The sequence below is a fragment of the Halichoerus grypus genome, chromosome 1 (genome assembly GCF_964656455.1).
Source record: "Halichoerus grypus chromosome 1, mHalGry1.hap1.1, whole genome shotgun sequence".
Classification (NCBI taxonomy): domain Eukaryota; kingdom Metazoa; phylum Chordata; class Mammalia; order Carnivora; family Phocidae; genus Halichoerus; species Halichoerus grypus.
This window is the reverse complement of record NC_135712.1, coordinates 49,260,502-49,288,192: the sequence shown is the minus strand read 5'-3', so window position 1 is coordinate 49,288,192 and position 27,691 is coordinate 49,260,502. Positions and strand designations below refer to the sequence as shown.

The following is a 27,691-nucleotide window of genomic DNA, read 5'->3' as shown; positions in this document are numbered from 1 at the left end:
TTTAATTCAACCCATGTTACAATGTGGAATTGCTCTCTTATGGAGAGGTATCTCCCCTCTTGTAGGTTAAGAATGAGAAAGTAGCCTTGTCAGAGAGGGAATGCATCATTGCTTTGTATCAGGAGTTAGGATTTGTATGGCAGCCCTTTACAGAAGCTGTCTGAGAAAGCCAGCTATCCAATACCTGGAAACCTCATGGCCTATAGGATGCTGGCAGAGTAAAGAAGCCACTCGTCCCATGGAAAGCTGAGTTTAAATGCAGCCCTTCCCACTAGAAGAAGGGAAAGAAGCTCCCTGGTCTCCCTGCTACCTTTTTGCCCACATAACCCACACTGAACCTTAGGAGAATCCTTTCTGCTTACTGCACCGTACATTCTGTTCAGAAGAACAGCCTAATAAAGCATTGTATCCTGTGGTTTTGAAATAAGTCTGTAAAGCTCAAGTTAATTTCATTTCAAGACTTTGCTCCAAAAATTACTCATGACCAAACCTTCAATGATAAAAGTAACACTCTGGTTATCCCAAAAACAGACAAAAAATCCTGAACTACCCATGTTTTACCATCAAAGTGATACTGACTTAGTAGGAAAAGCTGGCAATCATAAAACACAAAAGAAAACTGCCTTAAAAGATAACTTTTTTCCCAAAATACATTTTGTGGACTCTATCTCATTTGACTCTTTAAGAAGGTTGGCTAGAAAAACATGTGCTCAGTTGGTTTTTATTTGGTTGCCCTTTTGATCCAAGGACCAGAATTCTGTTAGCAAATCCTTTGCCTGCACCACAGTTGTGACTTACTCACCTTTTGTGTTATTGAGATCATCTATTTCTATACTAGTACATGTGTGTCTTTTTAACCATTGGCAGCTTGAGCAAAACAAGAAAGATGAATTATTTCAGGTATGTAGGAATTCTAGGTGGGTATACTACATGCCATTTACTGACACCACGCTGGTTGGAAGATTGCTGGTGTAAATGTCTTTATGTTTCTGAACACACATGCATCAGTCTTATTTCATATATGACTCCAAAGGAAGCTTGAGTCCTACAGGTATTTCCTTCTGCAGGTAAGTAATCATTCTAGAAAGGAAATAATTACCAACTAGTCCATTTGTTTCATAAATTTGAAATTGGATTGATAATATTTTCTAAAATAAACATATCATGTCATAAAGAAGATAAATCACCTCTCTCAAAATGGACATATCTGATTTTGAAATAGCACTTACAAAGTGCTTTAGGATAGGTAAGACTGGAAAAGAGTGCCATCATATCAGCGGAGCTTTAATTGATAAACAGCCACTTTACAAATCATAAATACATTACAAATACATCCTATGTATTTATGCTTGAACTGCTCTGCTCCTATACCAGAGTGTTTCTGTGCCAATATACTGCAGCATGAGGCAGTGCTACGTTGATGCGACTGTATGTTAATATTCACAGATTTACTGAGGCATCATATTACGAGAGTGATTAGGTTTGATATACATAACACCATGGTGTCAGCAATGCTGATGTTGGCTCAGAAGCCATTCAAATTAGCATTGCTCATGGCATTTTTTATATACTAAGATGTTGCTCATAATAGCAATATTGAAGAAAATACTTCTTCTGTAGGTGTCACATGACACCCCCAACTGTCAGAGAAACAGATTAAGCAGTTTAAAGGCAGGGTTTGGAAAACAAAGGGATGAAGTTTACAGGAATTATGCAATCATTTATAAATGACTGTTCCAAAATTCTTGTTTTTATATCTTTATTGCAATTTTAGGCTATGTTTACATTATGAAGACATAACTCTCGTGTATGCTGTTGGGTTTTATGGAGGCTTCTTTCAGGCATTTGCATTAGGAATTCAGTTTTGAAATAAAAGTTATTCCCACATTAGGCTGATGCTGTTTATTAAAATGAAATTAATGCCCAAGCTCCCAAATGGCTCTGATGGTAATTAACCAAAATCAAGTACTAGAATATCGTAATTTTTAAAAACCAACGCCCAATTAATTTTTAAAAAGAGACAATCACCTAATATAGATCAAATTTTAATGAATTTACTTAGTCTTCCACCATTTCAAGAGCTTTGTCAAACATTTCCTATTTTCCCAATAAAAGCAGAATAGTAGCATATTAAAGATACCTCTTCAGAATGAGATTTCTTTGCTGAACCGTGTTCTCAGTTGAGATTATTTACATAAGCTCTTCACTACCAAATGCTCATTGCATTTTATAATATACTCTAATTTTAGTCATCACAGTGGAAAATAGCATTCCCATTTTTCAGCTGAGTAACTGAAAAACAAAAAGGATAAGTCACTTATCTCACTCAAATGAGAAAGGGCATACATACCTACACAAAATTCACGGCCAAAACGCTTGTAATTTCTCCAACTCACTGTATGACTCCTCTGCGTTCTCCTTTTGTTAGCTGTGTGTGAACAAAATCCCACCATTACATAACACTTAGAGTTTACAGGAAATCTTAACATATATTATTTCACATAATCCCCACAACTCTGAGAAGGTGAGTATTTTTATCCCATTTTGCACATGAGGAAAATGGAAGTTTTAAAAAGATAAACTGACTTTTCCAAAGTCACGTGTATAATTGGGATAGAAGGGAATTCAGATTTCAAAACAGCATTCTTTCCTCTTCACCCTTATTCCAGTTAACTTTTCCTGAGTCCTTGCAGTCTCTGCCAGTAAAAGCATATTCTGTCCTTCAAGATCTGCCTCAATACCACCTGCTCCACAAAGTCCCTAATGCCCCAGTGTTCCCATAAGGAATGTGTGAATATCTTGCATGTAATTTATAATATGTGGCTTATTTATTTCTCCAGAACAGAGCAGGAAAGGGAAATGACTGGTGAGCCTGCATATAACACTTGTTCAAAGAACACTGATTGAACAAATGGATGAATTAACAGATACAATCATTAACTAAGGGAAATGATTACTTTTAAATTTTTTTCACATAATGGGATGCCTGGGTGGCTCAGTTGGTCGAATGTCCCTCTTGATTTCAGCTCAGTTCACAACCTTTTTGTGGGATGGAGCTCCGTGTTGGGCTCCATGCTCAACAGGGGGGGTCTGCTTCTCTCCCCCACCCCCGCTCATGCTCTCTTTCTCTAAAATAAATAAATAAATCTTAATTTTTTTTTCCACATAACAACAGTCATGGGGTTCCACATAACAACAGTCATGGGGTAATAGTTGACAGTATGCTTAAAATATTATCTGGCCTCCCCTCCTGGAAAAGGAGTATCTGTGGATCTACTCTAGCCTGAGTGTAGGAGAAGGCAGGGCTAATGCTCAGCTGTGGCAAAGAACAAGGTGGGAACTAAGTCCCAGTTCCAGGTGAGTGTTGTCCAGGAAGCTGGCAAGTTCTGAAAATTCATGTCTACGGGAGCAGGCAGGGGTGAATACTGGATCTTACAAAACTGTAGATACTGTAGTCATAACAGAAACTTTTCGATGAAGCTTTTTTTATTGAATCAAGAGATGTTCCTCCTGTTTTAAGTTATCCACACAAGGTCCCAGAGCGTCTAATACAGAGATAATTAATGACTTTTAAAAAAATAAACAACCCAAAGTCCAGATTACTATAGAGGAGAAAGGGTCCTCTGTGGTCAACCAGCTTGTTCTCCTCCCAAAATGCTTTGCAGGATGAGATCAGCTTAATGACTTTCCCATGGTACAGCATCTGGTCCTTAATCTTGAAGAGGGTGAGGCCTTATTTGTCAACACACATAGGATGATCTGTCTCTCGGATGCAGACTCACATTAACTTAACTCACAAAACTTATAAATACAACTAGAGTGATCACAAATTTATCTTAGTATAAAATCTACATGATTCAGTTTCTTAATTCTGCCTGACACATTTTCTCCCTAAAGACAAAATATATGAGAAGTCCAATTAGGATCCAGTTTCCTAAATGAGAATACAGTTGAAAACTTGGATAATCATATAAAGCCACCGTCTTGACAAAAGGGCAGAGAGAGTCTAATCCATTGGCCACAGGTCTTTGTCCACTCACCAGATTATGCCCGCATTTACTCACTTACCTCTCTAACTCCCCATTTTCTTTGTCCTAGAGGCTGCTAGTACTCTCTTGTGATAGATTCACTCATTTTTTTAAAAATCTGTGTGAATATATAAATATATATATATATTAGTATATCTACTGGGTTATCATCAAGACTTGCAGGCCTGGGATTGAGTCTGCCTCTTGGGCAGTTTTGTGCATTTCTCACCTCTGTTGACATTAAAATTTTACTCTTAGAGCAAGGGAGGCTATCAGATTTTTCTCATTTCAAAGTTCCTAGGGGAACCCCACTGTATCATGAAGTCCTAACAGCAGTTGGATAAAAGAACAATTAACAGAAAAAAAATGTTTCCCAGTGGACTTTACTGAGTAGAGAGTAAGGCTCTCACAATGTCAAGAGAAGTATAACTGCCACAGAGCCTTGCCAGAGTCCTTAGTACTCTCCCAACCCTGCAGATGAAGGAGGTTGACTCCAGCTGCAGTGTAGATCTTCAGGTCTGTGATCCCAGGCAAAGAAGATCTAAGTTCTCGCCCCACATTCTGGGTTTCTGCACCCCTTGTTGTTCAGCTCTCTCTGAACTCCTACTAGAGTATGACAACTGGGCATCTCAGGTGGGCCTAGAGACCATATTCCATCACGTGCTCCTGTATTAAATATTCTGTGAGACAAGGGGCACAGACAGCCTGACATGACCCTATGGGTTTGGACCTGGGAGAATAAATACTTTGACCTAAATTTCCCTCATTCTTCTCTCCAATCTCCTCTCATCCCCTCCTGTCAGCCTCTTAAAGAGCAAGGTGGAGAAGAATCCAAGGGAATAAGGGATATCTGAAACAGTATATAAAAATGCAAACAAGCAGTGGGACTGGTCACGTTCCTTTTCTAGCCTCAGTTTCTTATTTTTAGAATGGGAATAAAAATAGCTACAGAATTACAGTAATAAAGGAGCTACTTCATGGAAGAGTGTGTAGCAAAGCACCTGGTATGTAGTAAGAGCTTTAAATATACCAGCTATCATTGTTGCAGGTGTCATTACTATATTAACCACTACCCCAAGCCTCTCTTCAGCCCCCATCCACTTTGAACAATCCTGCCAGCTAAGCTCCATCTTCCTGAGGTTGGATTCCTGTTCATAAACCCTGGTTTATATGTAATCCCTTCTTACCAATGATCCAAGTGATCAATGGTGAATCCTTGCCCTCCTGCCTTCCAGATTCCCCATAACTGTGGTCCACCTGATCATTATCACATCTTCAACTTTTCTGCTAAGAACTGTTTTACTGAACTACCCACTGATGAACCCTGCTGAATACTAGTCTTCTTACCATAGGTTAAGAATAGGGGTAGTCCCTAGGTTTGGGACCTTCTAACCTGTGTCTTTGTTCTTGACTAGCTACAGTTGCTATAATCATATTCCAAGATATGACAAGGACAAGGGTTTTATTTTTAAACGCTTGGTGTTATTTAGAACCATATGCATTTCTGTAGCATTTAAGAGTGACATTTAGAGAATGAAAGGATGCACCATTAGGAATTATGGGTCTGTATACAAATGAATACAAATGCAAACACAAAATGCCTTGGTCATTCCCTGTTTCCTTCCTGAGTCTATGGTTTATGGGTGAAGGCTTCATTGGCCACAGAAACCATTTTGGAAGGATCATTACCAATTGCATAAAAGTTTGACAGTCAAAACATATTAGGTGATTGTTGGCCATAACTTACTGAAAATATGAGCATAAGCGGAGCAAAGCTGAGACTGGGGGATTGTTCTGAGACTCTGAATACCAACAATATATTTGAATCCAGTAATTTACTGTTGCCAACTTAGTATGGCCCTATGAAGCACTTTAAACTCTATTGCTGGCTAGAGTGGTCTTTTGATGGGTGAGAGGTTTTTGTTTTATTTTCCAACAGGTTTATATGTTTTTCTTGCCTTGGCAACAAGAGTCCACTATTGCTTTTCTATCCTCGAAGCCCTATTCTCCTCTGCCCAGCTTGGGGTGTTAGGAAGTGATATGGAAAATGACTATACCTTCACTCTAGGAACGTGCCCCCAAAACGAAGCAGAAAGTCTGGCTTTGTTTTCTCAAAGACTGAGAATCTAATAAAAAGGTGAGCTGCCATAGGGATGAGGATGTGTGAACCTGAGGGAGTAAGACATCTATCACTTAAGCTAGGCACCTGGAAAGTGTCTAAATGAACATAACTTATACCCCAGGATTTCTCAGTTTGATTTAATTTCTTGTGCTCTAAATGACTGACTTAGTGTGACATATTCCCTATGGAAGGTAAAAGTACAAGGTTGTAGTTGGGAGTACATAAATAATAATGTCTGTAATAAAGGATAATCAGAAGATGTGAAATCCTCACCCAATCCTACTGATTCCTGGCCTTAAGGCCTTGCATGTATCTTTGCAAAGCTTTAAATGTGGCCTGTGATATAAATCAGAAACAAGGAATGATTATGAATTGTGTTGATGCTATGATTAATAGTAAGATCACATCTTTGAAAAATGAAAAATGGCATTATAATTTAAAGTTTCTTTAGTGTTACACAAACAACATGGTGAATTAAATGAATTTGAATATTTAAATCTGGAGGAAAATAGCTATTTCAGCCATTTGTCAGTAACTCAAATGATTTCTGTGGCTTTTCTTTGGTCTGTTGATTGAGAATTTTAAGTGATGGGGTAATCATTTGAAACTGGTAGGATTCCCTTAGATGCATGCAGAAGAGTGGCTCAGAGTGGTCTAGCTAAAACACAGAATCTAGGGGAATGATGTTTTCCTACACCACTGAACTTGTCCCTTATAATGTGGTGCAGCACCTAGACAATAATTAGCTGTGAGATCTTGGACTATTCACTTAGACTTACACTTCAACTGTAAAATAAGAGGTTTGGTTAAGATGATCTTTTATTCCCTTACAACTATTAAATTAAGGGATTCCAAGGTACTTCCTGACATCCTCTAGAGTGGCAGGACCACCAAATAAGCTGAAGTTTATTCTCAATCTCATGCAAACAAAGCTCTAATTTTAACAACTACATGATGTATTTTTGGTGGACAATTTGGTCGACAATTTCTTTAATACCTAAGTGTCTTCAGGAACTAAAAAAGAGCTCTTCCTAGAAAGTTATATTTATTATTATCAGTTTCAATGGAACATAAAAAGAGTGTCAAGTATTCATTTTATATACTTTTCCCAAGCCATTTGCTCCTCCTTCTCCTCCTAGACATTATATTTCTTTCATATCACTCTTCATCAATTTCTTGGAATTGTCTGCTCACAATTCAATGCTCACAAATGAAATGAGTGTCTTTTCCACAAAGATGCTTGCTTCCAATACGTGTCACCATGTTTTGGACCATTTCACCCCAACACCTTTGCTATAATTGAAAAACCCCTAAGCAAAGGCACTCAACCCTACAGTGACTTACACAGTCTATGATGTATGGCCCAGAGTTAAATATCTATTCATTGTAGATGCTCTGTGCAGGACCATGATCATCTGTCTCTGTTAGATTATTTTCCTGAGAAACTTTAATTCAAAGTATAGAGAAATTAGAAGATATAGTAGCACAGAAGAAGACACATACAGAGTTTGCAATAAACAAGAGCCATGAGATAGGAGTAACCATGAGTAAAGCCTGGAGGTAAGCCTGACCTCAGTCAAAAGCAGAAACAGTAGAGAAAAAATTACAGAGAGAAATTGAGTTAAGGACTAAATCATTACTAGAATTGTTGTTGGACAACTAGAGCAGCTTGAATTTTTCCTGAGTGCCAGTTCTCCATGAGGCCTGATTATATAGCTGCTGCTAAGACTTTGTTCCTGACTTCTCTATATGAATTCTGACCAAAAGGTGCATACCTTTCTGTTTTTTCAACCTGCATACCTTCTCTTTGCAACCTGAGTCAATGTAGGTAAGCTTCAATAAAATCAACTTGTTGTATCTGGTCCAAAACGGGTTTGTTCCTGAATATGCGAAAGCCTAGTGTATGTCAACAAGGGTAGCAGAAGGGAGTGACAGTCCACACTGGTCTACATTTACATTTTCAGTAAAGAGTTTTAATAAAAGAATAAGAGGTAAAGGAATCTAAAACTAAAAACTAAAAGTTTTTTATAAGTATCCATAAGTTAATTTATCCCCGCTATCCCTATTCATCATTTGCAGAGATATTCAAGATTGAGGTGTAATGAAATTATTTTATAAATAAAGTTGGGTTAATGTTATTATTGCTTTCATGAATCCCTGGTGTCAGCAATATGCCTTATCATTCTTTACCAGAGAATGTCAAAAGAATTGTATAAATTAAACCACAGAATGCTTACTCTGTCTGCTGGTTGTTGAAGTATTTATCAGTGTGCTAATTAGAGTCCTGTTTATGAGGCTGGAAATGCTCAGAGCCATTTTCTCACGTAGTTCCTGTTGGTGGGCATAGTTTCCAGAAAAGCATGGTTACATCTGGTGTGTACCTTGTAGCTCAGCATTGATATTTTATTCATTTTATAGCTAGCAGCAGTTTAGAAGGCAATATCTTTCTGAAACAGTGGATTCAGTACAAATAGCAATGTAGCTATGATATGGTTGCTCTGTTCTATGAAGTGGAAAACTTTAAAAGGAAAACCTGTGTGATTTGAATATCCTTGTAAACCGTGTTTAATGCACCTTTAAATGAAAGGAGAGGAGTTGATCACAGAAACAAAAGCACTCAATACATCCCTCACCCTGATCTGATGCAAAGTAAAACTCATGGGATATCAGGAGAATGAAAACCATTATTGCAGGGCCATTTCAACTACCAAGGAGCCCAGAACAACATTTTGACACATGGAAAAAAAGGCAATGTTTTCTCCACTCTGATTTAGTCTGTCAGTCAGGCAATGAGCCAACAACAAACTTACTTGTTTTGCCCAATATAATGTTAATTTGAGGATGAGTACATTTTCTTTTTCCTTTAGTCTATTCTTATGCTTAAATTGGTATTCAAAACAGTTGGGATTAAGACCATGCATTCCTCACAGTAGAAGATGACTAGTTTTCATTGACCATAGGGCTGGGTAAGATGCAGCTGTAGCTGCTGACCGATTTTACTCATTTATTTAGAAAGATGGATGGCTCTGGCTGGATTTGAAAATCCATAAAGGGACAATGCTATTTATCTAGTTAATTACACCATCTAAGGTATGGCAAAAACTTTTAACAGTATCTTGCCCAAGCCATCAATACTGTGGTCCCCAAATAACCCTTCTCATTACATTTTACACACAGTTCACAGTAGTGTCCTGTGATTTACCTGAAGAATGAAAGAAGATTGGAGAAGCCTGACGGGATCCTCCCAATGTTACCTGATTAATAGATGTGGTAAACACTGATAATCCTGAACCTTGGTGGTGGTGAAGGCCAAGAAAGTATTTTCTAACTCTGCTTCACCCAGAAAGGCAATTTAGGGCTAAAGAGAACCATGAAATATTGGGGTAGAGATGGGATACAGAAAATGAAGAGAATGGCCATTGATAAAATGCCATTTTTTTTCTGTGATGAATTTTCACCTTACTCTGAATACCAAGCTAACCAGGTCAGGCTAATACAAGTTGTCATTTAATGGCAAACAAAATTCAGGGAGTTATGGATGTGCTTTTTTGTTGTTGCTGTATGACAGTGGGGATTTTTCATAGGTCTTAGTAAAACACTTCAGAACAAAGACTTGGATCCACAGTGACACTTTTGGTAGCTTCTCCCTCAGTCTTTTATCTATGACCTTCACCTAACATTTTTATCCTAGTGAATTCTGGTTAAAATAAATATCAAAAGAATGTACAGCCTAAGAGTAGTACATAAGAAAAAAAAAAAGAAGAAGAAGAAGAAGGGACTATCAAAGCCAACCTTTGTCCCCTCTGAGTTTGGGGATTTTTTTTTTTTTTAATCCAGCTGCTGCTCTATCTTTGGTTCTTCTATTTTTTTTTTTTTTTACTATAGCTCAGTATTAACAAAGACACCTGTAAATAAAGAGACTTAATATATCTTCTGATTTAGCACCTTCCTTGTGAAGGATGTTCCACTGGGCATTACAGAATTGGAGAGAAAATGGTGATTCAGTCCTTACCCTCCAGACTTATCAGACTATGTTGTAAATGGCAAATTAAGATAGAAAGAAGGGTGAATATGGATACAGTCTAGAAAATGGAGAGCGGGTAAAGAGAGATTGATTCCTACTAGGGAGATTCCTACCAGCCTTTTTGGAAAGGCTGAACAGAAAAATAAAATTTTAAGTAGGGACTTGGAGAACAAAAATTCGAACAGTGGAAAGAGAAATTGACAATTTGGTACAAAGAGAAACCATATGAAAAGATTTGCAATCCATATTTATCCAATTAAAAAGTTAACTACTTAAATGAGGCAAAGTTAGAACAAATTTAGAAGAGGGCATCTTTTCTGATATGCTAGAGAGCAGGGTATTGGTGGGATGTGAGGGGAAATACTAGATAAAAACATTATAAAGAGAGACGATGACCCACTTCAATGGAGTGTTGTCCATCATGCTGAGGGGCCATGGAAAGTATTTGAAAAAGGAAGTAATCTAAAAGATATACTTTAAAAGGTACCTCTGTTAAGAATGGATTAGAATGTGGAATGGCAAAGATACCGTTTAATTACTAGAGTGTTGGTAAATTTCAATAACATGTTTAAAGCAACTAATAATTCTTCAGTGTGTTAAAATTTACAAAGTTCTCTCACAGACATTTTCTCATTTGAATACAGCCTGATAATAAAGGTAAAAGGACAGGACTGAATATGAAGCACAGATACGAGATATTGTGGAGGCTGAATTGAGGACTCTGACCACTACTTGAATGGAGAGTGAGAAAACTGGCCAAGGACTTCAGTCTGAGTTGAGAGCTCCCCATCATCATTACCAGCAACAACATGTTGAGGACCAACTAGGTGTTAGGCCCTGTGCTAAGAATTTATATTAGATAATCTCATTTAATCTTCACAATAACTATATGTGCTCACCCTATGTCACAGATGAGAAGACCAAGGCATAGGGGAAATAAAAAATTTGTCCAAGATCAGATAGGTAGCAAGTGGCAAAGCCAAGACTTATTTGAATCTGAAGAGGTCATAATACTGGTCAGTGACAGCCTAAAAAACAAGCTTTGTTTATATCTGCATGTTTTGTATAAATTATGCAGATCTTATAAAAAGTTTAATTTGACTTTTTTTCAGGTTATTCATTATTTGATTCAAGGATAAATGGTACTTGCTTTTAAAATATGAGCCAGGAGCCCGCCAGATTTTATTATAATGGCAACAGATCCCATTTAAAGAAACTTGGCAAACTTGCCACACTAGATTTTGACTCAAATGGTGTACCAATAAGGGGAAGCTTTTCTGCCAAGTTGCTGTAGCATCATGATAGAGTCACCTTTACTCTGAGACACCGCTTAGATCAAAAATCCTCAAGCCTTGAGTGAAGAAAATAATCTTCCTTTTACCACCTAGTCACATATGACTATATTTGCATTCCCAACGTCACCATATGCAGTCACAAAGTCATTTCCAACATGCCTGCCTTTCGGCACTCTTGTATAAACTATTATGGGTTTCTTCTGGAGCCTAATTTAAATCTTTGTGGCCAGCGGGACCACTTAGAAGTTACTGCTTCAGAGCACTAAGTGGGCCCTTGGCGGCATGAAACAATTAATGACTTGTCCAGAAATCCTTGGTTATAGCTTAAATCAAGAATAAGAATGAGGCTTTCTATTGCTACATCTTCTACAATGTATTTTTATAAAAGTGTAAATGTGTACACGTCAGATGGATTCTCTATGATCTTTATCTATGCTATGCTTAAAATCACAGGCTGCCTAGTGAGGGTTTCTTTTTCTCTATGTAATTTATTTAATTAGTCAATTACATTCTCTAGAGAGAGGTTGTATTTGAAAAGACCTATGCAAAGAAAGGCTTAAAGGTGCAGAGTCATACTATTACGAGCATTTAGGGGCTCTAGTTAACAAGATAAAGCCACCCAGTCACAAAATATTAAAGAGATGATGAGCATCTCATCATCTGATGAGAAAGATGATGGTCATCATCTCTTTCCATAAAGTAAATATAATCATGTTTCTCATCTTGTCTTTCCCTTGTATAGGTGTGTCACTTATTTTGTTCATAAATTTTTTCCTGTTTATTTCCTAGAGAGGAAATAAACAACAGTCTGTGTGAAAACTCTTTCCAGAGAAAGCACAGGCAGGGAGAGATAGTCTATTTAAAGAGTATTGTGTCTTTGGTTAAGCAGGAAATGAATTTGCTACAAAAGGTTGGGACCCGCTCTGATAGAATTGAAGGTAATTAAAATCTAATGGTAGAATCTAACCATTTAAATTGCAATTTAAATTGGGCAAATAGGATTGAAATCAGAATACTTGACAAGCTTAAAATGGGACTATAAGAGATTCACTGTGTGCATGTGAAATATTTGCTTACTCTGGATTGAAATGCACATTGCATGGATGAAATGAAATACTTTCTAAATTTATATGACTTTTCATTAGTATAAAAAGATGGTTGTGAGGATTTGCATCTTACAATATATAATGACAAAGAACAACTGGCATAAAATTAAAGGCTTTCAGTAACAAGCAAAAGATGATTAGGTATTTGCTGTTTATGAGATCTTATTATTTTAGTATGTATACTTTATTATATAAAGTCTGAAGATGGGAATTGTAAATTATCAAATTACATTTATTGCTGGTTTAACCTAAGGCTACATGGTTAGGCTTAACAGATATTCTCTCTCCAAGTATGGAAAACTTAAAATGCCAATGCGTATGTTTCCACATGTAATTATACTACTTTTGTTAATTTGTTAATATATTGAAGTAGTTTGACATATGAAGAAGAAGAAATGTGGTTTTTGCATTTCTTACAGGAAATTAATAAAGCACAATAATAAGGAATCTAATGGAAATTTATAGAGATTATGATTTGCCAAAGTAAATGTAAGCATCCCAAATTTTTACTCAACATTCTTTCCAACATATCACTAATTCCTCCCACTTTACATGCTACCTCAAACCCTGGGTACAATTTACTTTTATTACTGACCACCACAAATTACTCATAATATCATCACATTACATCTGTCAGACTCCATCTTGTTCCAAATAACCAGGGAAAGGGTTTTCAGGCCTCGTTGGCCAGTAAAATCTAGATCTCTGAACAAGGCTATGAAGTGAAATACACTGATAGAAGAATACTTAAAGCCCTAACAATAAAGACACTTAATTGAAATCATTTTCAAATTAAGGGTTTTGTTGCTTGTGATACATTTATACGTACAACCCCCTCCATGTATATACACACATGCATGCATTTTTTAAAAACTTTAGTTTCCTGAGAATGTATCTCAAGGAAATGAGTGCTTCATTCATAGTAAAAGACTCGACCACCATATAATATAACCATATACCCTCAAGGGAAATCATTATCCCAAGAAGGAAAGGGAAACACAGGGAGGGAAAATGTTTCAATAGAAGTAAGAAAACCTGGGTCTTGCTCCATTAGCTTTATTAAAATTACAGAGAAGCAGATGTTCATGAAAGGCAATGTATTTATGTGTTTTCCCATAGAAACAATGTCGAAATTGAGAGCTGTGTTCTTGACAAGAGACTTGGCATAGAAGTAAGCCTAGCTTAGGCCAACGATGTCATAAAAACAAGCATAAAATTCTTCCATATATTTAATAGTAAAATTATGCTCAGAGTCCAATAAAATGAACATAAATATCCTATACACATTGATTATACAAGAGGGCACTCTATGCTATAAAGTATACATCCTGCACATAAATAAAATTGTGCTATACTATAAATCAAAGCTACTTAAAATTAATATGCTAGCTATAATAAAAATTAAACATTTAATTAACAGTATTTTTGCTTGCCTTCTTAGAAATGTTATAATTTGAACGGCCTGAATGATCTCTGAAATTGCTGCCTAGGGAAGTTTTTCTCTTCAAGAGATTCCCTATCTTGACCTGCATGATCCAGGCTGTAAGAGATTCTGAGACTGTCCAGCAGACTAAAGCATAAGAGAAGTAAGCTGAGAATAAGCATAAATGAGAATCCACATAAACAGGATCTCCTGGGGGTGGCCAACCATCTAAAATTCAAAATCAAGCCTCAGGAGACTTAGACATGATCTCAGCTAGTGTAAAATTCCAAGAGGGAGAAGTGATAAAGGAGAAGACCCAAAGAAGAACTTTCTAATACTGGGGCTTTGGTCAAAGAGCTCTGCAGCTCATGATTCTAGCAGGACAGGACCCAGGTAGCAGTTGACAGGAATAAAGGCCGAGAAAAGTGCTCTGCAAGTTGTAAGAAAAGTAGAGAACTTTCGGGGATCACAGTCAGAGATTAGAACTGACGTCCAGTCACAAAAGGTGACAAGTATCAGCAAAGAGTACATCCTAATGGACACACAGATGACCAGATAAAGCCAAGAGATCCGATGGCAATGGGTCTTAGAAGAAGCAAGACAAACTTAAGACCCTATCATCACCCATGATGGAGAAGGGACCCTTAATACTGCCATGTTTGTCTTCCTTAGCTCTAATCTGGATCTACAGTATCCTGCATTTCCTCAGCCTGGAGCAAGCAGGGACCTGCACTTTGCACAACACACAGGCACTCAAATGTCATTCAGTGACCCTACATTGATGCTCATAAGTCGAGTTCTTGTTTCCAGAGTCTCAGTGGTAGATACACATTCTTTCTTACAAATTACTTTGGTAATATACAATATATGTAAAGTACTATCTATAGCTTTAGTTTAAGCTTTTGAAGAAGATTCAAACCTTGTGAATTTGGTCCTTATGTTCATTTATTTCTTACTTGTTAAATCATTTGCTCTTCTCCCTCATCTCATTCTAACAAGAGCGCTAAGGCTGCCAAAGAAAATACAAATAGGAAGCTGGGGAATACGTTTGGAAAGGAGGAACAATATCTGTACTCCTCTGCCTTGATGCTATGCTATCTAGGGAGGTATTTATGGTTTAATTATATGTGTATGAGTTTGAAGCTTTTCATTTCAGTTTTTGGAATCGCATTTATTACCTCACTTTATTTGCAAAACTTTAGCATAGATACAGAGGGGATTATTATTATCCCCATTTTACAGATGAGAAAACTAACTTGGAGAAGCAGTAAGCGGTAAATGCAAATCCGTGTTTTAAAAACTTGAGGCAGGGATCTTATATGGATTCTGTGCTCAAGTCCTTTCACATGGTAGATCCTCAAAAGTATTTGCTGATGAATTCATTGATTTTTTTCCACCAAAGTACTACGTTTTAGGATATAAGCAGGATAAGGAAGAAAAGTGAAAGCACAACAGGGCTAAGGAGTAAGGAAAATGGTAACAGCTAACATGAATTGAATGCTTGCTATATGTCAGTCATTGAGTAAGGAACTTATACTCATTTATTCTTTAGAACTGCTTTTGAGGGGTGCCTGGGTGACTCAGATGGTTGTCTGCCTTCAGCTCAGGACATGATCTCAGGTCTGGGATCTACCCTGTGTCAGAATCCCTGCTCAGACGGGAGTTTGCTTCTCCCTCTGCCCCCCTCCCCCACTTACTCTCTCTCTCTCAAATAAATAAATAAAATCTGAAAAAATATATTCCTTAGAACCATTTGTGAAGGTAAGTAGTATTTTCTTCCACATTGTACATGAGGAAAATACATGATATCTTCAGGGAAGAGATTCAAACCCAGGTAGGCTGACTCACGGCCCATGCTCTTCACCTCCCACCACTGTATAGAAACAAATTAAGAAGTTAGAAGTCACAATAATGGCAAAGAGCAGGTGCAACAGTAAGGAAAAACCAGGCAGGGTGGAAGGTCTAATATCTACTGAGTGCCTGACCTTTATGCAGATTATCCCCAGTCCTCAAATTAACCCGGTTAAATTAATTAAAGAATGAGGCCATTAGACTGAGGTGGCCAATGTGAGCAAACCAAAATCCAAGCCTGGTAATGCTTCAAGATAATGAAATCAAAATGCTGAGGACAACCAATCACAAACAGCCAGCGAGGCTTTCAGCTACAGCCAATGAATAATTTCCTTTCTTTGCTTCTGCCTTTTCTCTACGTAAGTCCTTCCACATTAAGGACTATTAGTTTCCAACGTATTTCTTTTTTTTTTTTTCACATGTATATATATACCTTTTTATTGTGGTAAGATGTCCAGGCTCTCTCCACAACCCCCATCTTCCCGCAGGAGCTACCTTTTAGCTACCCTTCAGGTCTAGGGGTGCACACATCTGCATGAAGACTTGTCCTGGAAATGGACTCAGTCATTTGCACTGGGCATTCTAGAGTTCCAGGTAGGTGAAAATTGGTCTCTGTGGGTCAGACCCAGCAAGACACTTCCTCTTGGCCCTTTGCATTGCTCATTACATAGAGAATGGTGTGGCCTCTTAAGGGCCAAATCTCTTGCTTTCATCTAAGGGTAGTAGTGATTTTAATAATCTTTTTTTTTTAATTTTTTTAATATTATTTTATTACCTTATGTTAGTCACCATACATTACATCATTAGTTTTTGCTGTAGTGTTCCATGATTCATTGTTTGCATATAACACCCAGTGCACGTATTTCTTTTTAATGCAGACCAATGTTGACCATATTATGATATAAGCTATCAGGAATGAGCAATCTACTTTAAAAGCAAAGTGTTTTTTGATTTTGTATCCTGCCATATTACTGAATTGCTGTATGAGTTCTAGTAATTTGGGGGTGGAGTCTTTTGGGTTTTCCACATAAAGTATCATGTCGTCTGCGAAAAGAGAGAGTTTGACTTCTTCTTTGCCTATTTGAATACCTTTTATTTCTTTTTGTTGTCTGATTGCTGTTGCTAGGACTTCTAATACTATGTTGAACAATAGTGGCGAGAGTGGGCATCCTTGACGTGGTCCTGATCTTAAGGGAAAGGCTCTCAGCTTTTCCCCATTGAGGATGATATTCGCTCTGGGTTTTTCATAGATGGATTTTATGAACTTGAGGAATGTTCCCTCTATCCCTATACTCTGAAGAGTTTTAATCAAGAAAGGATGCTGTACTTTGTCAAATGCTTTTTCTGCATCTATTGAGAGGATCATATGGTTCTTGTTCTTTCTTTGATTAATGTATCATATCACATTGATTGATTTGCGGATGTTGAACCACCCTTGCATCCCGGGGATAAATCCCACTTGGTCGTGGTGGATGATCCTTTTAATGTATTGTTGGATCCTATTAGCCAGGATTTTGTTGAGGATTTTGGAATCCATATTCATCAGGGTATCGGTCTGAAATTCTCCTTTTTTGAAGGGGTCTTTGCCTGGTTTGGGGATTAAGGTAATGCTGGCCTCATAGAATGAGTTTGGAAATTTTCCTTCTGTTTCTATTTTTTGAAACAGCTTCAGGAGAATAGGTATTATTTCTTCTTTGAATGTTTGGTAGAATTCCCCAGGGAATCCATCAGGCCCTGGACTCTTATTTTTTGGGGAGGTTTTTGTTTTTGATCACTGCTTCAATCTCATTACTGGTTATTGGCCTATTCAGGTTGTCAATTTCTTCCTGTTTCAGTCTTGGCAGCTTATAGGTTTCCAGGAAGGCCTCCATTTCATCCAGATTGCTCAGTTTATTGGCATATAGTTGTTGATAATAATTTCTAATAATTGTTTCTATTTCCTTGGTGTTAGTCGTGATCTCTCCCCTTTCATTCATAATTTTATTAATTTGGGTCCTTTCTCTTTTCTTTTGGATAAGTCTGGCCAGTGGTTTATCAATCTTATTAATACTTTCAAAGAACCAACTTCTAGTTTCGTTGATCTGATCTACCGTGTTTCTGGTTTCTAATTCATTGATCTCTGCTCTAATCTTAATTATTTCTCTTCTAATGCATGGCTTAGGCATCGTTTGTTGCTTTTTCTCTAGTTCTTTAAGGTGTGGAGTTAGCTGGTGAATTCGGGATTTTTCTATTTTTTTGAGTGAGGCTTGGATGGCTATGTATTTCCCCCTTAGGACCACCTTTGCGGTATCCCATAGGTTTTGGACTGATGTGTTTTCATTCTCATTGATTTCCGTGAATTGTTTAAGTTCTTCTTTGATTTCCTGGTTGACCCAAACATTCTTGAGCAGAGTGGTCTTTAGCTTCCAAGTGTTTGAATTTCTGCCAAATTTTTTCTTGTGATTGAGTTCCAGTTTTAGAGCATTGTGGTATAAGAATATGCAGGAAATAATCTCAATCTTTTGGTATTGGTTGAGACCTGATTTGTGACCCAGTATGTGGTCTATTCTGGAGAAAGTTCCATGTGTGCTCGAGAAGAATGAGTATTCTGTTTTAGGGTGGAATGTTCTGTATATATCTATGAGGTCTGGTCCAGTGTATCATTCAAAGCTCTTGTTTCCTTGTTGATTTTCTGCTTCGATGACCTATTGCTGAGAGTGGAGTATTGAGGTCTCCCACAATTAACGTATTGTTATCAATATGACTCTTTATTTTGGTTAACAGTTGCTTTCTTATACACTAACAATGCAAATGTAGAAAGTGAAATTAGAGAAACGATTCCATTTACAATAGCACCAAAAACCATAAGATACCTCGGAATAAACCTAACCAAAGAGGTAAAGGATCTATACTCTAGGAACTACAGAACACTCATGAAAGAAATTGAAGAAGACACAAAAAGATGGAAAAATATTCCATGCTCATGGATCTGAAGAATAAACATTGTTAAAATGTCTATGCTACCCAGAGCAATCTATACCTTCAGTGCCATCCCGATCAAAATTCCAATGACATTTTTCAAAGTGCTGGAACAAACAATCCTAAAATTTGTATGGAATCAGAAAAGACTTGCAAAGGAAATGTTGAAAAAGAAAAACAAAGCTGGGGGCATCACATTGCCCGATTTCAAGCTCTATTACAAAGCTGTGATCACCAAGACAGCATGGTACTGGCACAAAAACAGACATATAGACCAATGGAACAGAATAGAGAACCCAGATATGGGCCCTCAACTCTATAGTCAAATAATCTTTGACAAAGCAGGAAAAAACATGCAATGGAAAGACAGCCTCTTCAATAAATGGTGCTGGGAAAATTGGACAGCCACATGCAGAAGAATGAAACTCGACCATTCTCTAACACCATTCACAAAGATAAACTCAAAATGGATGAAAGACCTCAATGTGAGACAGGAATCCATCAAAATCCTAGAGGAGAACATAGGCAGTAACCTCTTTGACATCAGCCACAGCAACTTCTTTCAAGATACATCTCCAAAAGCTAGTGAAACAAAAGCAAAAATGAACTTTTGGGACTTCAACAATATAAAAAGCTTCTGCACAGCAAAGGAAAGAGTCAACAAAACAAACAGGAAACCCACAGAATGGGAGAAGATATTTGCAAATGACACTACAGATAAAGGGCTGGTATCCAAGATCTATAAAGAACTTCTCAAACTCAACACCCAAAAAACAAATAATCAAGTCAAAAAGTGGGCAGAAGAGATGAACAGACACTTCTCTGAAGAAGACATACAAATGGCTAACAGACACATGAAAAAATGTTCATCATCATTAGCCATCAGGGAAATTCAAATCAAAACCACACTGAGATACCACCTTACACCAGTTAGAATGGCCAAAATGGACAGGGAAAGAAACAACAAATGGTGGAGAGGTTGTGGAGAAAGGGGAACCCTCTTACATTGTTGGTGGGAATGCAAGTTGGTACAGCCACTTTGGAAAACAGTGTGGAGGTTCCTAAAAAATTAAAAATAGAGCTACCCTATGATCCAGCAATTGCACTCCTGGGTATTTATCCCAAAGACACAGATGTAGTGAAAAGAAGGGCCATATGCACCCCAATGTTCATAGCAGCAATGTCCGCAATAGCCAAACTGTGGAAAGAGCCAAGATGCCCTTCAACAGATGAATGGATAAAGAAGATGTGGTCCATATATACAATGGAATATTACTCAGCCATCAGAAAGAATGAATACCCAACTTTTACATCAACATGGATGGGACTGGAGGAGATTATGCTAAGTGAAATAAGTCAAGCAGAGAAAGTCAATTATCATATGGTTTCATTTATTTGTGGAACATAAGGAATAGCATGGAGGGCATTAGGAGAAGGAAGGAAAAATGAAGGGGGGGAAATCGGAGGGAGAGATGAACCATGAGAGACCATGGACTCTGAGAAACAAACACAGTTTTAGAGGGGAGGGGGAGGGGGGATTGGTTAGCCCAGTGATGGGTATTAAGGAGGGCACATACTGCATGGAGCACTGGGTGTTATACGAAAACAATGGATCGTGGATCACCACATCAAAAACTAATGCGGTATTGTATGGTGACTAACATAACATAATAAAATTAAAAAAAAAAAAAAGGCAAAGTGTTCAATTCCTTAACTGTAAGGCCCCCAGGAAGCTCTAAGTACTGATTTGCAGAGCTTATGTGTTTTATGACAAGTTCCACATTTTCCCTGAGCACAGAAAGTACAGATACAGATGACAACTAAGATAAAAGTTAAAAACAATAGTGCTTATTATACGTCTGCAATTTATGCATAGGTCCTCCAAACTCAATTTTGTCCTACATGGTTTAGATTCCTTGGGTTAGCCCTGATAATCAATATAATCTGGGAAGTTTCACCTTATCAATATTTTTGAACTTATTTATTTTTTCTGCCAATAATCAGAGAGAAATAAGGTTTTGCTCATGTTTTGCAGATGATTTTTAAAAAAATAGTTTTCATAGCTTCACTGTGAGCATTAGACTTTTATAGTTGTCAGAGCTCAGCTAGGGAAAGCTATGACTGTTTCATTTTGACAGTTCCTTTGGAATAATAATTTAATGTGAGCATTATTTAAATGTGAAAGTGGAATGAATATATCTTGGTGTGGTTTTTAAATTTTAGTCTCAACATCTTATCTTCCATCTACATTTAGACAGCACATTATTCTTTACTTCTTGCCTTCCATTTAGAGTTAGCACAGAGTTTAGATACTGGGGGAAGTAATTTAGACTGAAGAGCAAAAGATACACATTTACGTGTTATCCTTGGCTCTGTTATTCCCTTAATCCCATCTGAAGAGAGAAAAAGGTTGATTTTAAGCTGAGGCAAAATGTGGTATCTTTTGAACGGTACAGTTGACAATTTAGGAAAAAACACAGTCTTTAAGGCATTATTTCAAACCCTCTGGGTATGTATAAAGTTACTTTCACTGGTTGCCATTTGAGGAAAGACCCATTGTTGAGGAAAAAATTTAACCCAAATTGTTAATAAATTAATGGAGGAAAGCTGCCACAGCCTTTTTCCTCAGACCTGTAGGAATTCGTACCTTATATTTGTAATGAATTTCTATCCCCCCATTCTCAGGAATACTTAATAGGTAATGGAAGAAATGTGAAGCGTCAACAAAGCTATTATCACTGTTCTGAAGAAGAGATGGGGTGAGGTGAACACGCAGAGAAAATAGTTACTTGTTTACTTCAGAATATGGGTAGTTTTCAACTGAAGGGGGTAATCTGGAGAATTTCTGTATCTTTTTCATGTGCCATCTCTCTCAAGAATTGACAGGCAGTGGTGTTATACTCATTCTGGAAATTGCGTCTATGTTCAAACAGCATTCATTACACACAGCTTTTTCTCAGATCTAAAGGGCAAGGGGAAAACAGATTATTTGTAAAGTAAAAACACAACGCTGGCATGGATTTTTTTTCCCTCAGGTTGAGAGGGAAAATGCCTGGGTGTTGTTTTCAAACATTCCAGCCATCAACTCCAGAGAGCATAGACAAGCATAATTTTCATTGTTGACATAATGAAGATGATGATGCTTTTCAACCATTTCCCAGAGCATAAACCCATTTTCAGTGCGAGCCCGGGTAACCATAACAAATGCTAGTGATGTGGGAAAAACAAATGCACAAATGAAAAACAATGAGTCTGATAGCTTATTCATTGCTGTCAATAGAAGCCAGAGTTCCCCCAAATCCACTTAGTATGGGGCATTGTATAATCTGAAGGATTGCAGACCATTTGCATATTCAGTAAAATGTTAAAATTACCAATTGAGTAAAATGATAGGAATAAGCAAAGCAGTTACATTCTCACTATCTCTCAGAAAGATTTGGGTTTTGGGGGAGGAACAAGATGGCAGAGGAGTAGGAGACCTGGATTTTGTCTGGTCCCAGGAATTCAGCTGGATAGGGATCAAACTATTCTAAACACCTACAAACTCAACAGGAGATCGAAGAAAAGAATAGCAACAACTCTCTGAACAGAAAAGCGACCACTTTCTGGAAGGTAGGACGTGTGAAGTGAATCTGAGGCGATATTTGGGAGGATAGATGGTGGGGGAAGGGGCCTCCGTCAGCCGCTTCTGGCAAGTGATAGAGCCGCAGAGCACAAAATCGCAACTTTTAGAAGTCGGCTCTGCTGAGGGACGTCGCTCCAGTGGCTAAGCAGGGGGTGGAACCCTCACGAGACAGAGTGGTCTCAGGACCCTCGGGGTCACATAAAGGGGGTGCCTGAGTGCGGCAGAGCTCCTAGGTATCGGAGCGGGGAAGCCAGCTGCAGACACGGAGCCGAGGAGTGGGCTCTCAGCTCAGGGTGGCCATAAACCGTGATCTGCAGCACAGTCGGGCCACTGCTCCTCCAGCAGGGACCCAACAAGCGGCAGATCCAGGGAGACTCACCTTCTTCCCCCGGGAGGAGAGGTGCGGGAGCGCACCGCAGGGATCTGCTGGGTTTGGAGACTCCACACGGGGTCGGGTGCCAAAGATAGAAGCGTGCGGTCATGGGCCGGGTGAGCACGGAGTGTGGCCAGAGACCAGGGAGACAGGAGTGATTGACTGCTTGTCTCTGGGGGTGCACTGAGGAGTGGGGCCCTGAGTTCTCGGCTCCTCCAGGGTGGAGATTGGGAGGCCGCCATTTTTACTCTGGGCCTCCAAAGCTGTACGGAAAGCTTGCAGGGAACAAAAGCTCCGGAGAGCAAACCCGAGCAGATTACTTAGCCTGGCCCCCGACAAGGGCGAGGCAATTCTGCCTCCAGCAAAGACATTTGGGAACCATGGCAACAGGCCCCTCCCCCAGAAGATCAGCAAGAACAGCCAGCCAAAAAAAAAAAAAAAAGAACAGCCAGCCAAGACCAAGTTTACCGATCAATGAGAACAGCGGAACTCCAGCGCTAGGGGAATACTGCACATAGAATTCATGGCTTTTTTCCCATGATTCTTTAGTCTTTCAAAGTTAATTTTTTAACTTTTTTTTTTAATTTTTCTTTTTCCCTTTTTCAACCAACATTTTATCAATCCCTTTTTTAAAAAATCTTTTTTTATTTTTCATTTTTAGAGTCATATTCTATCCCATCATAGTAGTTAACCTTATCTTTGGTACATATATATATATGTTGTTCTCTCTTTAAAATTTTGGGATACAGTTTCTTCTAACAGACCAAAATATACCCTAAATCTCTAGTGTACGGCTTTGTTCTAGTCCCCTGCCTGATCACATTCTCTCCCTTTTTTTTCTTTTTAAATCCTCTTCTTTCTTTTTTCAACCAACTTCTTCTTATCAATTCTTTCTATAAAATCTTTTATAATTTTCATCTTTACAGTCATATTCCATCTTTTCATCGTATTAACCCTTATTTTTGTACATATATAAATTTTTCTTTCTTTAAAATTTTGGGAGGCACTTTCTTCTAAAAGACCAAAATACGCCCAAAACCTAGTGTGTGGCACTGATCTATGCACCAGCCTGATCATATTTGATCATATTCTTTTTTTCTTTTTGCTTTGTTTTGGTTTTGTTTGTTTTTATCTTTCTCTTTTTTTTTTTTTCTTTTTTCTTTCTTTCTTTTTCTTTTCCCCTGGTTTAAGGTCTTTTCTGATTTGTTTACTGTATATTTTCTGGGGACATTGTTACTCTGTTAGCATTTTGGCTCTCATTCATCTATTCTCCTCTGGACAAAATGACAAGATGGAAAAAATCACCTCAAAAAAAAGAACAAGAGGCAGTACCAACTGCAAGGGACCTAATCAATATGGACATTAGTAAGATGCTGGAACTAGAGTTCAGAATGATTATTTTAAAGATACTAGCTGGGCTTGAAGAAAGCATGGAAGTTATTAGAGAAACCCTTTCTGGAGAAATAAAAGAACTAAAATCTAACCAAGCCAAAATCAAAAAGACTATGAATGAGGTGCAATAAAAAATGGAGGCTCTAACTGCTAGGATAAATGAGGCAGAAGAAAGAATTAGTGATATAGAAGACCAAATGATGGAAAACAAAGAAGCTGAGAAAAAGAGAAATAAACAACTACTGGATCACGAGGGCAGAATTTGAGAGATAAGTGATACCATAAGACGAAACAACATTAGAATAATTGGGATCCCAGAAGAAGAAGAAAGAGAGAGAGGGGCACAAGGTATATTGGAGCAAATCATAGCAGAGGACTTCCCTAATTTGGGGAAGGAAACAGGCATCAAATTCCAGGAGGCACAGAGAACCCCTCTCAAAATCAATAAAAATAGGTCAACACCCCAACATCTAATAGTAAAACTTAACGAGTCTCAGAGACAAAGACAAAATCCTGAAAGCAGCTCGGAAGAAGAGATCTGTAACCTACAATGGTAGAAACATTAGATTGGCAACAGACCTATCCACAGAGACCTGGTAGGCCAGAAAGGACTGGCATGATATATTCAGAGCACTAAATGAGAAAAATATGCAGCCAAGAATACTATATCCAGCTAGGCTGTCATTGAAAATAGAAGGAGAGATAAAAAGCTTCCAGGACAAACAAAAACTAAAGGAATTTGCAAACACGAAACTAGACCTACAAGAAATATTGAAAGGGGTCCTCTAAGCAAAGAGAGCGCCTAAAAGTAACATAGACCAGAAGGGAACACAGACAATATACTACTGTATAGTCACCTTACAGGCAATACAATGGCACTAAATTCCTATCTTTCAATAGTTACCCTGAATGTAAATGGGCTAAATGCCCCAATCAAAAGACACAGGCTATCAGATTGGATAAAAAAACAAGACCCATCGATATGCTGTCTGCAAGAGACTCATTTTAGACCCAAGGACACCCCCAGATTGAAAGTGAGGGGGTGGAAAACCATTTACCATGCTAATGGGCACCAAAAGAAAGCTGGGGTAGCAATCGTTATATCAGACAAATTAGAGTTTAAACCAAAGACTGTAGTAAGAGATGAGAAAGGACACTATATCCTACTTAAAGGGTCTAACCAACAAGAAGATCTAACAATTGTAAATATATATGTCCCTAACATGGGAGCAGCCAATTATATAAGCCGATTAATAACAAAATCAAAGAAACACATTGACAACAATACAATAATAGTGGGGGACTTTAACACCCCCCTCACTGAAATGGACAGATCGTCTAAGCAAAAGATCAACAAGGAAATAAATACTTTAAATGACACACTGGACCAAATGGACTTCACAAATATATTCAGAACATTCCATCCCGAGGCAACAGAATACACATTATTCTCTAGCGCCCATGGGACATTCTCCAGAATAGATCACATCCTAGGTCACAAATCAGGTCTCAACCAGTACCAAAAGATTGGGATCACTCCCTGAATATTTTCAGACCACAGTGCTTTGAAACTAGAACTCAATTATAAGAGGAGAGTCGGAAAGAACTCAAATACATGGAGGGTTAGGGTTAGGGTTAGGGTCCTACTAAAGAGCATCCTACTAAAGAATGAATGGGTCAACCAGGAAATTAAAGAAGAATTTAAAAAATTCATGGAAACAAATGAAAATGAAAACACAACTGTTCAAAATCATTGGGATGCAGCAAAGGCAGTCCTAAGAGGAAAGTATATAGCAATACAAGCCTTTCTCAAGAAACAAGAAAGGTCTCAAATACACAACACCTAAAGGAGCTGGAGAAAGAACAGCAAATAAAGCCTAAGCCCAGCAGGAGAAGAGAAATAATAAAGATCAGAGCAGAAATCAATGAAATAGAAACCAAAAGAACAGTAGAAGAGATCAACGAAACTAGGAGCTGGTTCTTTAAAAGAATTAACAAGATTGATAAACCCCTGGCCAGACTTATCAAAAAGAAAAGAGAAATGACCCAAATAAATAAAATCATGAATGAAAGAGGAGAAATCACAACCAACACCAAAGAAATACAATTATAAGAACATATTATGAGCAACTATATGCCAGCAATTAGATAATCTGGAAGAAATGGATGCATTCCTAGAGATGTATCAACTACCAAAACTGAATCAGGAAGAAATAGAAAACCTGAACAGACCTATAACCACTAAGGAAATTGAAGCAGTCATCAAAAATCTCCCAATAAACAAAAGCCCAGGGTCAGATGGCTTCCCAGGGGAATTCTACCCAACATTTCAAGAAGAATTAATACCTATTCTTCTGAAACTATTCCAAAAAAATAGAAATGGAAGGAAAACTTCCAAACTCGTTTTATGAGGTCACCATTACCTTGATCCCAAAACCAGACAAAGACCCCATCAAAAAGGAGAATTACAGACCAATATCCTTGATGAACATGGATGCAAAATTTCTCACCAAAATACTAGCCAATAGGATCCAACAGTACATTAAAAGGATTATATACCACGACCAAGTGGGATTTATTCCTGGGCTTCAAGTTTGGTTCAACATCCGCAAATCAATCAATGTGATACAATACATTAATAAAAGAAAGAACAAGAACCATATGATCCTCTCAATAGATGCAGAAGAAGCATTTGACAAAATACAGCATCCTTTCTTGATCAAAACTCTTCAAAGTATAGGGATAGAGGGTACATACCTCAATATCACAAAAGCCATCTATGAAAAACCCACAGTGAATATCATTCTCAATGGGGAAAAACTGAGAGCTTTCCCCCTAAGGTCAGGAACACAGCAGGGATGTCCACTATCACCACTGCTATTAAACATGGTATTAGAAGTCCTAGCCTCAGCAATCAGACCACAAAAAGGAAAAAAAGGCATCCGAATCGGCAAAGATGTCAAACTCTCACTCTTTGGAGATGATATGATACTTTATGTGGAAAACCCAAAAGACTCCACCCCAAAACTGCTAGAACTCATACAGGAATTCAGTAAAGTGGCAGGATATAAAATCAATGCACAGAAATCAGTGGTATTCCTATACACAAACAATAAGAGAGAAGAAAGAGAAATTAGGAGTTGATCCCATTTACAATTGCACCCAAAACCATAAGATACCTAGGAATATATCTAACCAAAGAGGCAAAGAATCTGCACTCAGAAAACTATAAAATACTCATGAAAGAAATTGAGGAAGACACAAAGAAATGGAAAAACGTTCCATGCTCATGGATTGGAAGAACAAATATTGTGAGGATGTCAATGTTACCTAGAGCAATCTACCCATTCAATGCAATCCCTATCAAAATAGCTTCCACTTTTTTCCAAGAAATGGAACAAATAATCCTAAAATTTTTATGGAACCAGAAAAGATCCCGAATAGCCAGAGGAATGTTGAAAAAGAAAAGCAAAGCTGGCGGCCTCACAATTTCG

At 37.9% G+C, this 27,691-nt stretch overlaps 1 long non-coding RNA gene across 11 annotated transcripts in view; it reads right to left on the bottom strand.

The window, feature by feature from the left end:
- Window positions 1-22,922, bottom strand: part of LOC118549718 (uncharacterized) — a 289,756-nt gene extending 266,834 nt beyond the window's left edge. For 8 of the 11 annotated variants that reach the window (XR_013445060.1, XR_013445059.1, XR_013445053.1 and 5 more), the window contains exon 1: window positions 2,351-2,585. This is a non-coding gene — a long non-coding RNA (uncharacterized LOC118549718). Of the gene's footprint in view, window positions 1-2,140; window positions 2,293-2,350; window positions 2,586-21,604; window positions 21,770-22,811 lie in introns of those variants that run through there. The other 3 variants (XR_013445061.1, XR_013445065.1, XR_013445054.1) reach the window with 2 other exon arrangements.
- Between the last annotated feature and the right edge of the window lie 4,769 nt (window positions 22,923-27,691).